Source organism: Chelonia mydas, chromosome 2 (assembly GCF_015237465.2).
Source record: "Chelonia mydas isolate rCheMyd1 chromosome 2, rCheMyd1.pri.v2, whole genome shotgun sequence".
Lineage (NCBI taxonomy): Eukaryota > Metazoa > Chordata > Testudines > Cheloniidae > Chelonia > Chelonia mydas.
Window position 1 is genome coordinate 109,378,409 of NC_057850.1, and position 17,876 is coordinate 109,396,284.

The 17,876-nt window shown below is 41.6% G+C and overlaps 1 protein-coding gene across 9 annotated transcripts in view; it reads right to left on the minus strand.

Moving 5' to 3' along the window:
• The window catches only part of ATXN1 (ataxin 1), a 271,490-nt gene extending 271,123 nt beyond the window's left edge, over positions 1-367 (minus strand). For 6 of the 9 annotated variants that reach the window (XR_006288664.1, XM_043540069.1, XM_043540065.1 and 3 more), the window contains exon 1: positions 43-366. The gene's annotated coding sequence lies outside the window, so the exon portion shown is untranslated. Of the gene's footprint in view, positions 1-42 lie in introns of all 9 variants that reach the window. The other 3 variants (XM_043540074.1, XM_043540073.1, XM_043540064.1) reach the window with 2 other exon arrangements.
• Between the last annotated feature and the right edge of the window lie 17,509 nt (positions 368-17,876).

Here is a 17,876-nt window from a genome sequence, read left to right on the forward strand (position 1 = left end):
CGGGGAAGCAAAAAGCAGAGAAGGAATAAAAGAGCCACTTACTGCCAAGTGTCAAGGGAGGTGGGGGCAGAGAGAGAGACTCACACACACTGTCTTGCTAGCTGATCACAGGGCTTGGGGGCGGGGGGGGTTATGTTGGTTGCCTTTTTTTCCCTCTCTCTCTCTCTCTCTCTCCTTCCCCCTGCAGTGACACAGGTCCTGGATGTCTCCACCACTGTAGTAGAAATGATGTCTGCGGTACAGAGCTCCCGCTCCTCTCTCTCCAGTATGTAAATGTGTAATAGAAGCCAAATATGGAGCAGTTGGCTGCCTCTGCAACAGCTCAAGGATCCTACTTCATGCAAAAGGGACGGGGGAAGGGAGGAGAAGAGGAGGAGGAGGCACGGCAACACTTTGGCAGGCGGCCAAGAGAGCCACACAGATTATTGCATACGCACCACAGAGCCGGGCCAAGCCAGTTTTAACCCTTTACACGGCTTCTTCCCAGTTACGGGGAGAAAAAAAAAAGGGGGGGGGGGTGAATTGTGGTGGGGTTTGTTGGTGTTTTCCCCCCCACTTCAAAAGGCAATGTTTGCCATCAAAAGCACAATTAAAATAATACTGATCAGCTGCTGTGCTTCTGGGGATCTCAAAGCGTTCTGCAAACAGTAATGAAAGTGACCAAGAGATTCACTTGTTTAATAGAAGAGAGCCGGCTGGGGATGCCTGCTGTCCTTTGGAAATGGCAGAGTGCCAATTTAAGGGACTCATGACGATCCCACTCAGTCCTTCACCATGAGGCCTTGGGGGCGGGGAGGTCTTTTCCTAATTAGTATAATTCTTCCAGGGACAAATCCTCAACTGCTATTGGAGTCACTTGGCAAAAGATGCCTACCATCTAAATCAAGTCCCAAATGTCCTTTACTCAGATCCCTTCTTAAACAGCAAGAAGGCAGATAGATCTGGACCTTGTATAACCAGATACCTTTGGATGCTGACCATCTTTCCTGACTCCCTACTACACACTCTGCCAATTACACTTACTCTGAGGCTGAACCTCTCCCAACTATTCCCCCAAGTAGAGCAACATACCTCTCCATGATGGTCCAGTCTCCGCTTGTTGTCTTGTCCTTGACCGCTAGGCTGGATTCCTAGAGGTAAACACAAGAGAAAGAAACTTCAGTTAACAAAAAAGGAACAGAACATCAAAATTAAAACTAAAAATGCTATTGAAGAAATGAATAAAATCAAGTTCCATACCTCCTAGAGCACCAGGGCCTGGGGGGGGGGGTGTGCTCATTGTAATATTCACTAAGACCACTGGCAAGGCAGTGGGGTCCTAAAGGAGCTACTGACTCTCTGCTTGGGCATCAGCACACATGAAGGCATAGTGTGAGAGCCTCTCTCTTAGCTGACACACTGGGGATTGAACCAAAGGCATGAGCAGATACAGCTTGAGATAAAGCTCTGTAGCTGGGGGTATAAAAAACAGAGGCCTCTCTAGGTACACGCAAGTTAGGCACCTGCCTAGGGTGGCAGATTTGACCTGGTCGCCTGCCATCATGATGGAGAGGTGACTGGGCCTAGCCTGAGTGGTGCTGTGACCCTATGTGCCAGGTTGCAATGCCACTTGCTCAGATTTGGTCCAGCTGCTCCTCCATCATAATGGAGGGGCAGCTGGGCCAAATTTGAGTGATGTTGAAGGTGGCACGCTGACAAGTTGCTTAGGGTGGTAGACTGCCTTAAACAGCCTTGAATAACATCTCTGGATCAGCCTTGATTCATCTCCGGATCAGCACAGAGGGAGACTAGTAACACACTTACCAGTGGGTTTCAATACCAGGGTTACAACATGCACAAGGCAGCGTCTGATGCAGAACAAAACCATTCAAAGTGGGCAATGGGGCAAACCCAAAATGTGAACAGGTGCAAATATCTCCTGTATACTATTAACATTATGCACATGCTCTAGGGAGCTGTGCTGGGCATTGTGGGATAGGTGCAATAATCCACAGGGCATGCAATGCTTGTACGGCAGGCACTGTGTGAACCCAGAGCACTGCTTGCATCCAAAATAGGATGACTAGTGTTGACACTCTGCAGTGCTGCAACTTGCACCCGTTCCCTGAAACCGGGGCACGTTACAATATGGCAGTTTTCTAGTTTTCCATGTGTTGGTGAAGTGTTTCTATAATCTAGTGGCTACATGCAAAAAAAAATCACGACTCTAAACTGTCAGTTTCTGTGGATGGATCTGTAAGGTAATTCCTTATAAAAAGAAATATGTTGCATAATTATACTATAATAGCTGAAAAGAATGTAGTAATAAAATTGTAAGAGGCAGTGGTATTGATCAATAGGCAATAGAATAGTTATACTGTATATAGCATAGCTTTATAAGGCATAAAGATCCTTTATTATTACGACTAAAACTTTAGTTAAGGTTCCATCATATGTAACCTGATGACATTTTCTGTTTTATGAGTGCTTTGGGGAAAAGAAACAGCAACAGGCCAAGACATTTGGACAGATGTGCAACTTAGCACCTCAAAGTAGTGAATCTGCAACAGCAGCAGCCAAGCAGACATCAACATCATCCTCACCCCACTAATGCAAGATTCATTGATTGAATCAAAGGGAGGGAGGGAGGGAGAGAGTGTGGATTACTGAAAATCAAGTGAAAGCTCTAGTCAGTTCTTAAAGTGGTATGAAAAAGTGGGGTGGGGGAGGTCTATTATAATCTTGGAGCAGCAGCTTTGGCAAGAACCATGCTTAAAATGCAGCTCTCAGTGACCTGGCTTGATTAAAACAATATTTTTTTTTTGGGCTGGGTATGCAACCCCTTGCAATCCCTCATCCCATACACTCACTTTAAGCACTGCCTCTAGTGACACTTCAACCCCTTCATCTGGGCACAGTTTTGAATATGCAGCATTCCCCCACTACCACCACCTTTTTTATTTCTCTAGTTCAGGATGTTACCTCAGTAGAAAGGAATCTCTCATTCTAATATGTTCACCTTGCCAACAGGTGTGGCACACGCAGAGAAACAGAAGCCACGTTCATGCTGAAGCAAGCTCAGGGCAACCTTCTCCTTTGCAGCAGATGAACATGAGAGCCCTGTATATACCTCTATTCTTTGGCTACAGATTTTGCTGCAGAAACTTTGCAGCAGAATTGTGCTCCAGAAACTAAGCTTTTAAACCTCTCTCTATATTTCTAGCCCTCATGGATTGATGCATAAATTGATGCAGCGTTGTCTTCCTGAGTCTGCAGACAGCCTTAAAGCGGGCTTCGGGAGGTGCCACAAATCCAAACTGCCGGTGGCAGAAATTCTAACAGCTCCTTACCTAGCTGCTGTTCCTCCACCATCTTCAGACAGATTCTCTGGGGCAGTTATAAACTGTCATCACAAAAACCTTTAGCATACCAAAACCAAAAAATAGGAAGACTGCTTAAAATAAACTGAATTTAATGTTAAAATAAATAAGCTACTGCAGTGATTGTATTATTAATTCTTATATTTAATGGATTACATGGCTACATTCAAAAAAGCTGCAGCAGAATTTGCAGCCTCCTCAGCAACCAGGAACTTTGCCACAGAGCACAGGTCCAAGTTGCCAGGAAGTACAAGAACCCTTAATTAATGCAGAGGCGCTGTGAGGCACGGACATAATGTGACCTTTTCCAAACAACTGGCACAAAAGGCCCGATTAAGCCTTCAGTCTTTATTCAGGCAAAATGCCCTATCGACTTCAGCTGGGAGTTTTGATAGAGTAAGAAGTGAAGAACTCAGCCTCAAGAGAGGCGGAGTAATTTGCTTCAGAAAATGAACATTAACAGCTCCAGGATGAAGACTGGGTGGACAACTTTGCTCCTCTGGCACAGTGGAACTTTCTATAGTTAGTGTAGGAAACAGAGCTTTGTCTGTGCAGTAGACAGAGCTTTCTCAGGGGCTGGTCAAAGACTGTGGAATGATCTCCCCCAGAAACTAAGGACCACCACAAGCCTCACCACCCTCCCACCACACTTCCCTGAGTTTGCCTCTCTCACATAAACATAGCAGCAAGTGAGTGCATATATACATGTACGTATATTGTTTTTAAAGATTCCAAAACAAAAACACTCCGCTGCACACACTTCTGCCTCTGGGAAGAGGATGAGAGAAGAAACTTGTAACAGATGTTAGTCACATTGCTTAATGCACTACTGGAAGGTGCTCAGATACCAGGGGAATAAGCGCAGTGTAAGAACCTATATAGTACAGAATAGGCTACATCTGAACAGACATCAGGTATTTTATTTACTGCTTATGATATGCTACAGATGATATGACTTCCTACTGATTCATTCATGACCGGAGGATATTAATCAATTTGATATATAAGATACACAGTGCCCAGAAGAAACCCTGTGTAACATGCTGGTTGTAATGTGTCATCTACAGTATATATTTTACACATCTAATAACGACAAATGGGAGAATGGGAGGCATAAAATGACTGGATTTTTTTAAATATAGTTTTTAAAATTCAGACGTGCACAAGTTATTTCAGCTCCTTCCGGAGAAGTAGACCAGTGATTATTCTTCACACGCAGAACATCTTTAAGTTTAAAATAATTGATAATTAGAGTCTAAATGTTAGGTCTGTCATAAAATGACGTTGTTAGTCTCATTACAGCCTCTAGTGGACAGTAGTAATCCACTTCACAGAGCTGGCACACATTTTTACTTCAGATGACAGGCATGATCAAAGTGGAGGTTAGTATGAGAGAGCAAAAACACACAATCATTCTCACCCTATGGCAAAAATGAAGTTCTGAATAAGAGCAAAGGTTTGTTGGGATTGGTCTATAGAGGGTCTTGGGTTTGTGCAGCCTTCAGGTATTATTACTGGTTTGCAAATAAATGGAGAACTTCTGCAATTAATTTCAATTTCAGACAGCTTTCATAAAAAACTAAATTCATCTCAAATATTTTTATAACAAAAAATATTGGTTGCCATGTTTTTGGCTTAAGTAAGATGTTTTTATTCCAACTCATAATATGCTGACTGTCCAATCCACCTCCTGTCTATTTTTATCCCTCTTGGATTCAGATAATTTTTGCTAAAGCAATTTTATTATTATTGCACAGACATATGCAGTTGATTTAAATTATTTTAGCAGCTTTAACAAATCATAACTTAGATTAGAGCTGGCCAATTAATTTTTCCTTAAGGAAGCTAAATTGTAGCTCACCTAAACAATCAAATATTTAAAATCTGTTCCTTTACTTTACTTGGAGCATCATAAAATATGACTAAAATATTTATTTTATTGAGCATTAGCATAAAACCTAAACATATTTCCTATTGAAACTCAAATACTGATGATTTTCTCTCCAGAGCACTAAATGCCATTGTTTTCAGATGGCAAAATATTAAATTGCAAATCACAGAGAACTGACACTGGCAAAAGCATCTCAAATTAACATTGAATTGAGAGCATAGCATTCATAAATCAGTAAACAAATGTGTCATACTACAATACTATTGAAAGAGAAAAGTATGGTGTAAATCCTGAAGTCCTTCATAGGCAAGACTCTCACAGAAGCCCAAAGCAAGGAAATTCATAGTAAAGGCTGTCATTCTTTACCTTACCCAATGTGCCTAGGTATTGTGGAGGTCTCTGAACAATAAGTCATTCTACATATGTGTGATGGAATATTTAGGTATAAGAATGTTTCATTCTTAGTTCTCTCCGTTTTAAACAGAAGCTATCAAGTCCCCCCCACCCCCACCCCCCAACTCTCTCTCTCTCTCTCTCACTAGCTTCATTGGACCTAAATTGAAGTTAGCAAACTTCAAACTGGAAATAAGGTTCTTTTTTTTCCTCTTTTTTTTTTTTTTTTAAACAGGGAGGATAATTAACCACTGGAACAATTTGCCATAGGAAATCAGTAAATTATCCATCCCTGGAAGTTTTTAAATCTAGACTGGATGTCTCTCTAAAGAATATGGTCTAGGTCAGTCAGATCTTTGGAACTGATGCAGGAATTGCTGGGTGATGTTCTATGGCTTGTGTTATGCAGCAGGTCACACTTGATGAGCACAATGGCCCTTCTGACCTTAAAATCTATGACAGTCTATGAAAAGTGGTGAGTGCCTCCTCAGAGGTGCTGTGTGTCATCAGCTCCTATTAAAGGCCATAGAGATGTAGAGCCTTCCAAAGCCAAGATGCCAGTTCAAATCCAGCCCAGGGTCCTGACTCAGCAAGATGCTGAGCATGTTCAATTCCCTCTGAAATCAATGGGAGTGAGGGTCAATTGAGGATACTCAGTGCAGGGCCGGCTCCAGTGTTGGAGCAAAAAAAACTTGCCGCCGAACGGGGAGGCGGAATCCTGCCCGCCGAACACAGAGGCGGAGTGATGGTGCGGCCGTCAAATTGCCACCAGCGACCAAAGAAGAGTCATGTCCCCGCCGCCAAATTGCTGCCGAGTGTGAAACGCGCTGTGACAGAGCAGACGCTGAATTCCCTCCACCGCCGAGGGCGGACTGCCGCCCCAGAGCCCGACCTCCTGCCGCCCCTTTACATTTGCCACCCCAGGCACCTGCTTGGTTCGTTGGTGCCTGGAGCTGGCCCTGACTCAGTGTCTCTCAGGAGGCACTGAGCACTTTGCAGTCCCCTAGGGAGCTGTAATTAGATACTATGTCCTACGTGAGGAGAGTTGATAGTGGAAAGGTATCCATGTAACATAACTGACACTGTTAAACAAAGCAGGTGAGGTAATATCCTTTATTGGACCAACTTCCGTCTGAGAGAGAGACAAGCTTTCAAGCGACACAGAGCTCTTCCTCAGCTATTACTTCACCCACCTTGTCTGTCTAATATCCTGGGACCGACACAGCTACAGCAACACTCCATACAATTGACACTGTTGGCAGCCTCAGCAAAAAGGTCAAGGAACTAATGGAAATTAAACTACCTTCTTATCCCTTGAAGTAGACCCTCATTGATGGGGTTAAAGCACACTGGGACGACAGAGTGGGGAAGCTTGCTGTACCTGTTCTGTGGAAATTATTATTTTAGTTTCCAGGACTGTCAAGCCAGCATGTTAGCAAGGATTAATAGTCACTTAAATTTACACAAGGGACTTTTGAAGACTGCAGGGTACTGATCATCCCCTGGAAAGTGCTGGGGACTGTTATCTCCCACTGATTTCAGCTAGAGGTAAGGGTTCTCACCCAGGTCCTTCTGAGACATGTAGCACCTTCTCATCAAATCATACCATGTGAACAGAGGTTTTTATCTGTGAATTCTCTTGCCTGTTTTTCCGTCTGTTACTAGTGAGCTGGTCTACTCTAGACAGATTAGATTAGCAGCTAGCTATCTGATATTTAGGATTGGGAAATAACATGACATTTTTTAACATATTTTATTGGTGTGCAATACATATGGGCTCTAAAGTTGGTTACAGTCTGCCTAGTAAATGCTGTACGTTTTGGTAAGCATATTGATTTGGGGGCGGGGGGAAGGTACAGTTCACCTGTCTGAGCAGATCTAGTGCTTTGAAAGTGTGGATTTTTGCCTCAGTAGACCGTAATGGTTCCAACAGAGCTGTTCTGGTCTGTCGAACAAATCCTTCCAACTTCATGGATCATTGACCTAAGAGACCTTCAGAGTTATGCTCCACTGTGTCAAGCCAACTGCCACGTATGTACATTTTGTCCATATACTAGAAATCCTCATGATATTTTTTACTGAGAAACATTTCAACATGTGCACAAACACCAATTCCTAAACTTCACTATATACACTTCTAATTTAATTTTTTTTAAATAAACATGGGCCCATGCTGTGAAGTTCACATCCAAATCCAGAATTAAAGTTTACTAGATTCAGTCAGAACATGGAGATCTGGGCTTTTGCCTTGGACTGTTGAGAGAGAGAGAGAGAGATCCATACCAGTTGTGGTCCAGGCCCATTTCTATTTTGTACCTATCTTTGTACCTATGCTACAAGCAATATGTAGCATGCTGACAACCAGAAAGGTCAGAACTATAAGAATCATTTATACAGATAAGAATATGCCATTTTTATTCCCAACAGGTATAATATAACATAAATCTGCTGCCACCAGACCCATAGGAGTAGCCAGTATGAGGGCTGCAGAAACAAAAACTTAAATCAGGGCTCAACCTTCACAAATATAAATGTGGGGTGAACCTGTCACCTTACCCCTTTAAGCTTGCTTCTCAGCCAGGGTCGAATTTCTCATGTAACTCCAGGATCACAGCCCTGACAGTAGCATACCTTGTGGCAGAGATAACCCTTTTGTTTGGACTCTGATGAAGAATCCAGAGTGTGGTAGACTCCAGCCACCCCGATGTCATTCCCTCCCCTTAGAGGTCACAGATTTTTGCACTTCTTCTGTGTGGTCTGAGTGAAGTTGCCAAACAGTTTAAACCTGCTTGGTTTATAGTAAAACAAGATGTATCAAGAAAAGAGACAGAAAGTCATATTAAAACAACAGAAATTATATGCAAAACAGACCCAGTCTGAAGTTCTGCAAAAGCTTAAGAGTTTGTCTACTCATGAAAGTTATTCGGAACTAAGGCAGCGTGTAAATTTAAAGCAGCCTAGTTATTCTAGAGTAACTATGTGTAGACAAGCCCTAAACTAGTTTGGAACTAATCTGAGTCACTACACTGCAAAAGGCAACATCTCCTATAACTCAGCCAGAGGCTATGGGTCTATTACAGGAGTGGGTGGGTGAGGTTCTGTGGCCTGCAATGTGCAGGAGGTCAGACTAGATGATCATGATGGCCCCTTCTGACCTTAAAGTCTATGAGAGTGCCCATCATTTCTTAAGCTTCCCCTGTCCTTTCTCTATCCTTTATTAGACGAGCATGTCAGAGACCCAGCCTCTGGTCTGAAGGCAGGCATCATTCCCTTCCCATGTCAGGTGTCTTGTGTCTCCTTCCTCCGCCCACCCTTGTCTTGCTAGAGTTCCCCAGTTATATCTTTCAGGTTACTCTGAACTGCTCCCATGCTTATCCTCATAGGATATTTATGTTATTCATTGACCTATTTGGATTTAAAATAATAAAAAGATGCCTATCCAAGGCTCTAGGCATTCTTGCACCTAATTAATAATGCAATACAATCTTAGCTGTGTTAAAGCAATCATTTCAACAAGAATTCAGCCAGGCACCTATAGAAACACCATCACTATCATCATGATCTCTGAATCATTTGTCCTTCAGGGACATTACATTTTATTTGTTAAAGTTTGCTAGAGAGAGAATAAAAAGACCAAATTTATTTTCACATTATCAAGCTCATATTTAACTTTTCAGAACAGCATACAGTCTATTACATGGAATTTATTTCAATTGCAATCAGAATTTACACCGTAGACAGACCTCATTTCATGTTGCATTACGCATTTGTTTTAACGCAAACAGGAATGTGCAAAGAGGGCATTTCCATAGATGTAAATTAGTTTCTTCCTTAAAATGTCCTAAAATCCTTATTTTCTCCCAAACTTTGGCAATATTAATTCCTATAGCTATAATCAATTGAAGATTAAGAACAAAACTGACTTCCTTACTGTTGCATTACTGATCAGATAAAATAGTTTTTAATCAAGTATTCAAAACTATTCTGTGTAAGCAATACATCTGGCAGAAGGAGCATTTTGCAATGGTGTTTTTTCTTTGATGACAACTTGTAGTCCCAAACCTATGTAGTGGTTTTTTGCCTTCCTCTGTAGCATGGGGCACGGGTCACTTGCTGGAGGATTCTCTGCTCCTTGTGGTCTTTAAACTACAATTTGAGGACTTCAATAGCACAGATATAGGTGTGAGGTTTTTTTGTAGGAGTGGTGGGTGAAATTCTGTGGCCTGCGTTGTGCAGGAGGTCAGACTAGATGATCATAATGGTCCCTTCTGACCTAAATATCTATGAATCTATGAGAAGCACACTGCACCCTTCCTAAAATTCTCTCAAGCAGGTGTGTTTTGCAGCAGGCCCGGAAGATCAGCAAATTCAGGCTATCTCAGACCAAGGGGAGGAGCAAGTCCCAGGGTGGGTGGAGTCCTCACAGAGAGCATCCTGCTAGCGGCTCCTGCCCTTTTATAGCAAGGGGGATCCAGCTCGAGTGCCCCTTCTGATCACAGCTGTGGCAGCATGGCCCACGGAGAGAGGCAGTCCCTCAGCAGATATAACAATCTCTCTTGTAATGTCCATTGTATATTCCCTAAATCCATCTGAGATTGTAATTACTGCTTTGGATAAACCATTGTGGGGATTGTTTATCCTATTCCTCTTTTACATCTTAAAACATCACATTGAAGGTGGTTCCACACAACAGTTGTTTCACAGCTCACATTCCCATTGCACCCCCTCCAAGTGCTCTCTTTTTATTCTAGACTAATGACCACGCTTCACATGTTAGTGGTACTAGCTGGTACTCACACTCTGGATTTAAAGAAACAGTGCTCATATTTTCTTATAATTACCTCAACTTTATTTCTACTCTATGTGGAATGTGACTTCTTGAGAGACGAATGTTGATCTGTCACAGCACAAATTCACATTAAAACTGGCATGTTGATTGGGGTGGGAGGTCTAATCCAGTTCTGAGATGCAACAGTTATGGGATGGATGGATGGATGAACAGACACAGGACTGGGAATCAGGAGCCCCAGGGTTCTAATCACAGTCCTGACCCACTCTCTGGGCTTTAGGCTTGTCACTTAACCTTTCTCCTTCCATTTTCCGATCTCTAAAATAGGTTTAGTAATATTTACCTGCCTGTCTCAAAGAGATGCTGCAAGATTAATGTTTTCAAAGCGCTATACAACATATCCACAATATATAAATACAGAACTTCATCTCTTTCCCCTAGTTTAACAAAGGATACTGCAAGGCAACAATTTCACATGCCAAGGGCAAAGCATAAGATTTTTAACATAAAACAAAGACGAACGTATGGCTCAACTGCGGTCTAATTTTTTTTAAAGCAACACATACAAACAAGCTCTCCTACTGGCAACCCCCTCCAGTCTACTCCCCTATCAAACCAAGAGCCTTATGTTCATTCTAGTTCTAAAAATCCCAAGTGGTAGGGCATCTACCACTGCCATTGCGCTTTCCTGACATCTAGCCTGAATTTTTGCTTTTCTACTTACATCCCATTTCTCTTAGATATGCACCTTTGTACTACATTAAATAAATCCTCCCCATCCTTGGGCCCCAGTTCAGCAAGTTTAGGCACATGCTTACGCACTTGAAGCATTTGAGTTGTCCCATTCTCTTTACTGTGATGACTCATGCACTTAAAGTTAGGCATGTTCTTAAGTACCTTGCTGAATCAGGGTCTTAGTGCTTACGCCTCTCAGATATCTGTACACTTATGTTCCAGCCTCACATGATAGCCAAGCTTAGCTTGCTGGGAAGGAGGTTATTTTTTGTTGCTCTTCTCTGAACACTTCCCCATTTGTCAAGATCTCGTTGGCAATAATGTGCCCAGAATTGAACACAATAGATGCATAAAGAGGAACTGTTACCTTCTGATCTGTGATGTGATGCATCTGCATACACAGCTCAAAATATGGCTTTTTGTACTGCTATACAACTTTGCAAATTCATGTCTGACTTTGTTGTCCGCTCTGACTCCTGGGTCTCTTTCTGCATTAGACTTTCCAGGTTCCTCCCTCCCAGGGAACATCTGTTTTTCAGGTGACTTTTCTTTACATGTATTAACCTGCACATCTTCAAGTTAAATCACATCTTGTTACTCTCTGTCCATGTTCCTACCACTCAAAGTCCCTTGTATTGATACTTCTATGTCTTCAATGGTGTTTGCAAGTCCTCGCAATTTAATATCATCTGCATACTTCGTTAACATGCTGTTCAATCCCTCTTCCAAATACTGATGCAGCTCCTAAATAAAGGCCTACCTACAATCCATGCATCACCCAGCTAGACAACTCCTCTCTCTACATCAGTTCTTTCCTGTGTATCATTGCCATTTGTTTAATTACTGCTCCTCAGATAGTTTTCCCATTAATGTGACAGTTTTCCCCATCCAAACCAGTTTGATTTTTTTCAAGTAAGATTTCATGTAACACCATATCAGATGCCTCACAAATATTCAGATGCATAAAGCTCCTGCATTCTAATCTTTTGACAATTTTGCAAGAATAAAACAATCACATTTATGTGACAATATTTATTCTTTATAAATCACTTATCACTCATGGTCCCTCTATATCCTTTAGCTCACATGTTACCCTGCTGAGTAAAAATGTACAGTGGGGGAACACAAATATCAACGAAAGATTGTCCACATAATTTTGCAATAGTCACAAAGTTCACACACACACCCAATTTGTAGCGGGGGGAGTGCAAAGGGGGCTGGTCCCATGAAGACTGGCCCCATCCTTCTCAAGATTTGGGAAGCATTCTCCTCTGGCAGGAGACCTTATATTCTTCTTCAGAGGAATTGAAGTCTGGTGTTCCTTAGGTCTGGTCTACACTTAAAAGTTATGTCGACATAGCTATGGCACTCAGAAAAATCCATACCCCTGAGGAACATAACTATGACAACCTAATCTTCATTGTAGATGCAGCTAGGTCAACAGAACAATGCTGCCGTTGACCTAGCTACCATCACTCTGAGAGGGGAAGTTCCTACAGCAACAGAAAATCCCCTTCCATTGTTGTTGGAAGCATCTACACCATGGCACTACAGTGGCCTAGCTACCGCACAGTAGGTATGCCTCTGAAGTACCCGTAGCATACATACAACCTTATTTATTATGTGTTTTAGGTTTTGCCTGCCTGCGGACGTTAATACTTCCTGGTATCATATCATGTTAATTGGATTTCTTAAATTTCCAGTAAATTGCTTTCCAGAAATCTACTATCCTTGTACTGATGCATTCTGTGAATTCATTCTGCATTAGTTGAATTCAAGAATCTCCTGGTCACCAGTTCTGAGATTCCTTACGTTTTGTACATCATCAGTGGGTAGGAATTCCTCTCTGGCTGCAATCTCTATTGTCTGGATATTTAAAAAAATTGGCTTTGTACTTAATTCCGGACCATCTTTAACTGTGAGTGTTTGATGGTGTCTCCTACCTATTGGATAGTTAAAATTCCCCGTGAATACATTCTGTGGTTTCAACTACCATGAGAATTGGTCCAGTAATTTCTTATCCTCTTTCCCCACTATACCTACTGGTACATAGCTGATGCCGACTATTCTTTGTTTTTCCACTCCTTTTATCTTTACACAAATAATTTCACTCTCACCAGTCTTCGTTGTCAAACTGTAGTTGGGTGGCATTACAAATACTTTGAAATATACCTCTCCCTCCCCCTCCTCTAGCCTTTTTCTCTCTCTTATTTATTGATTAATACCCCATCTTCATTGACATTCCTGTTACGAGAATAGCTCACCCTCTTTCAGTAATGTCCACTAGATAATACTCTCCACCGTTTAGTTACACTGCTTCTGGCCTGTTTCCCATGCTCTTTGCATTTGTGTACAGACACTTAGTGCATTAATACTCTTCTTAATCTTCATCTTTTGTTTCAGGAAAAAAAACAAAACCCGCCTTCTCTTTGTATGCTGGAAGGACATGCTATTAATATTAATTAATTTATTTTAGGTTGGTAAAAGAATTTGCTCCTGGGCTGAGAATGTGAGTGCCAAGTTTCCTGCCTGCAATTTGCCATCGCTCAGTAGTAAACCCCTGAAAATAAGAATTTCAAATGGAAATACTGAAAGGCCTTTTAACTATGCTATAATAAGCTGGGTGTTTTATCCTGCATACTGCATGTTGTTACACAATAGAAGCAGATCATAATGTGTATGCAAAACAAACAGTCTCTTTAGAGTACACTCCTGTCTCAAATAGAGCAGGCACAGGAAGTAAAGCAAACTAGAAAAAACAAAAGAATATAAGGTCAAGATCACCACACCCAAATTTAAGCTGTTCTGTTATAGACTTGAGCACAGGGATCTTAGAGAACATGCATTTGAATAATTTTCCTTTGATGAGTTCTCCATAATAGAGGGGTGTAGACAGTCTGTTACATTGCTCAATGAAGTAATGCGAGTAATTGTACTTTAGGTTTAAGGATTAACATTAATGCTGTAGTCTTACGTAGAAGAATACTGCAAAAAGTATAATACTTACATATATGCTATTACCTGTTAATACTACTAAAATATGTGCATTTTGTAGGTATACTTGTAAAGAGCTGCATAAAACACATACAATGTTAAATTATGTTTGTGTACCAACTTTTGTATGTGGGTTAGTAGAATGACTTTGAGGTGCAGAGTGCTCATAATCCCAAATGGAGTTACTCCAGATTTACATTAGCATAAACAAAGCAATATTTGGCCCTTAGTCTTCCTGGAAGTAAAAAAAAAAAAAAAAACCTCTCTCTTTTTGTACAACAAGATAAAGTTGGCAGCCAGGAAAATGACTGAATCATATGTATAAAATGGAATCTTTGGGACTTAAACTTAGCCCTTCTGGGATGTGGAACACATGCTTAAATGCCATATATTGAACTGCCACATCATGTCTATTTTTACTAATTGAGTTACTTGTGTTTGGGCACAGTACCAGCTACTCAGCAACTTGAGGAGATTAATGTCAAACCTTCACTCTATTTAGAAAGTATAGGCACTCTAGATTTACAGCTGCTTATTCTGAGGGTGGCTGATTGGTGATCCTGATACCCTCGAGTAACAGATGGCTTTGTGTGTTGCACTGATAATGAAAATGATATAATTTGCTACTTAACAGTAGAATAAGGCAAAGCTGCAAGTAGGAAAAAGGCATCATGCTCACCCTTCTACCAATGAAAGGCTTTAAAAGAAAATGACAACAGACAAACTTGATGGTTATCACTTGTCTTGCAAATTCACATAAGGTAAACCTTTCACAAAGAACTCTGCTTGAGTGGGATTGTAAAGCACTGGCCCTTGTAACATTAGAATTTATAGCTTTAATCTTCTTAAGAACTGCATGACTTTTCTCACATGCAGTGAAAACAGACGATGTTTCTGTGATTAAAACTAGTGAGTTGAACTTTGCTTGTTATTGGCTGGAAGCATTTGGAAACCTAATAAAGCATTCCATTCAAACCTCGGCATTTTAGTACCACAAAAGAACCAGGTTTCTCAAAATGCAAGCCTAAGCCTAAAGGACACTTTTTGGGAAGAGATGCTGGAATTTGGTTGTTAATGAAGTTCTCAGTGACTTAAAAATAGATCAAAGGAAAAGGCAGGTAAAATGGAACAATAAATACTTGATGTGATCAGAAATGTGAAATTCTTGTTATGTAAACTTTAAGGTATTTCTTCTTCTTCTCTTAAATTGTGTGTTTACACACACACACACACACACACACATACACACCCCCTAGAAAAAGTACATCACCCACCATCTGCCACTGACTAGCTGTGTGATTTTGGACAAGTTCCTTGAGGCCTGATTTTTGGAAATGCTGAGCACCCAGCAACTCTAGCTGAAATCAGTGGGAACTTTGGGTGCTTATGATTTCTGAAAAATATCAGACTCCTAGCCTCAGTCTTACCATCTGCATCTACTTAAGAAGAGACTACACGACAGTTCCAGTCAGAGTAGGGAGCCTCGTTACAACACAGTTATGCCCCTGACATGTTGTCAGAACCCAATTTTGATTTGGCCTGTGTAGACGAGTCTGGGACCAATGTTCCTTACTAGAGGGGTAACAACCATGTTAAGGGTATGGTGGTACAAACCTGAGAGTCGAAGCATGATTTTCTGAACATGCTTCTAACAGGGTTTGATCCCATCTAACCTGGCAAAGCTAAACTGTGGGGTGACATTGTGGTAATTGACTGTTGCGTAGACAGCCCTGGCTTATCTTCCTCACAAGTGTGCAGAGATGAGAGTTAGCTAATGCTTGTTCAGTGTTTTGAAGATAAAAAGTGCTAAGTATTAGGAAAAATTAATAGAAGAAAGCATGGCTGCTTTGGGGGCTCATTAAGGGTTTTGATTTATTAGGAGAGGAATACAATCAAACAGATTCTCAAATGTTTCAAACTGTTCGTCCCTATCTACACTGGCTAATTCAATCATGCTTGAAGCTGTTTTAGGCCTTGTCTGTACTGTGGCTATAACTATGTCGGGGGGGTGGGGGGGGGCTAATTACAATGCACTTATAAGTTGCTGTGTAGACGGGACCTAACCTTGTTCCTGTAATTGGGTTCAAACTCTAGAATGCCAGTGGCCTTAGACACAGAGACACTGTTAGCTCCCATCTACCAGAACAACTTTTAACTGGGTTTTAACAAGGCAGGGGTCTCGTTACAATGCAAGTGCGGATCACTTGACTCAGCTGTAGTATAAACGAAGCCTAAAAGGGTACAGTAGCTTGCAAAATATGGTGCCACAGTAGACAAGGCCAAAGAGTATTTCTGTTTGTTATGCCACTCTGCCAGTCAGCCCTTTCACAAAGAATTAAGTTGAACTGTTGCGCAACTTACAGTGCTCAGAACAGTGGCTGCTAACGTTGCTGGTTTGCTTTATTTTTGTGGCACAGGCATATGAAGAGGTATCTACTGTAACAGATGCTTTTTGACAGTGCGAAATAATAGCACTCAGACTTAAAATGTAAATTATAAACAATTCCTTTCTAAGCACAAAATGAATGCACAGAATGGGAAACCTTGTCAGCCAGGATGTTAGTAAATCAAGCTGAAGAAGACAAATTATTCACGAAAGCTGGAAGGAGCCAAAATTTTACCCAGTTAGCAGTACTGACATTAGAGTTGTTCTGCTCTTTACCGTAATTAGGAGAAAAGAAATAGTGTAATTACAAGCAATACGCATTCGAATCAGCTGGGTGTTTCCTTTCTGAGTACAAGCAAGTGACCTTTTACTCCACCCCTCCCCCGAAAAAAGACGCTACTTAAATACTTACTCCTAGTAGAAAGTCCAGCCGCAGTGAGACAGACATTTCCCAGGCCGTCTCATAAGTATGTTTCCCCCACACACACACAACCACAGGCAAGGCCATGAATTAAAATTGACCTTGTTGGCCCACTGGTACAGCTGCCATGTATTTCACTGCAAGCCCATTGGTGCTAGTGCTGAGTAGAGAAACTACAAAGCAAACTGAAAATTAGTTAAGCTCCGATTTTTTGCACAAGATGTCCCCACTAACCTGGCTGAGAAGAGCCTTCAAAACACACAAGTTGTTTTTTTTCTGACCTTTTAGAAATACATTTCCACCCCTCCCCTCTCTCCATGAAATCCTTTCGGTACTTCCTGGGTCACTGCTGATTTTACAGAATGATGCACTGTGGGTGTCACAGTTACCCGGGATTACAAAGTCTGCAATAGGACTTCTGGTATTTGTGATGTCACCACTCTGAGTCTTCAGGTTTCAGAAGAGCAGCCGTGTTAGTCTGTATTTGCAAAAAGAACAGGAGGACTTGTGGCACCTTAGAGACTAACCAATTTATTTGAGCATAAGCTTTCGTGAGCTTTCAGTGAATCAGGAAGTACAAGGGGGATTTCACGGGGTGGTGGTGGGGCCAATTAAAACTAACCTTTCCGTTAAAACTTATTTCTCTGCCAAGTGCCCCCCATAGCTGGGGTTGTGTGGGGCTGGTTAGCACAGACTGGTATTAATCTTTAAACCCAATGCATAGGCATGTCGTGCTGTGCAACTTATAAAATCAGTCAGTAGCTAACTATTTTCTTAGACACAGGGCCAGGACAGATGTATGCGTAGCTCAGCTCAGAATCAGGTTTTCAAGGCCTAATTCTGCCCTTCTGAAGAAACGAGTACATTGGAGAAAAATGTTGGCAGACCTCTGTATGTGATCAGGGCAG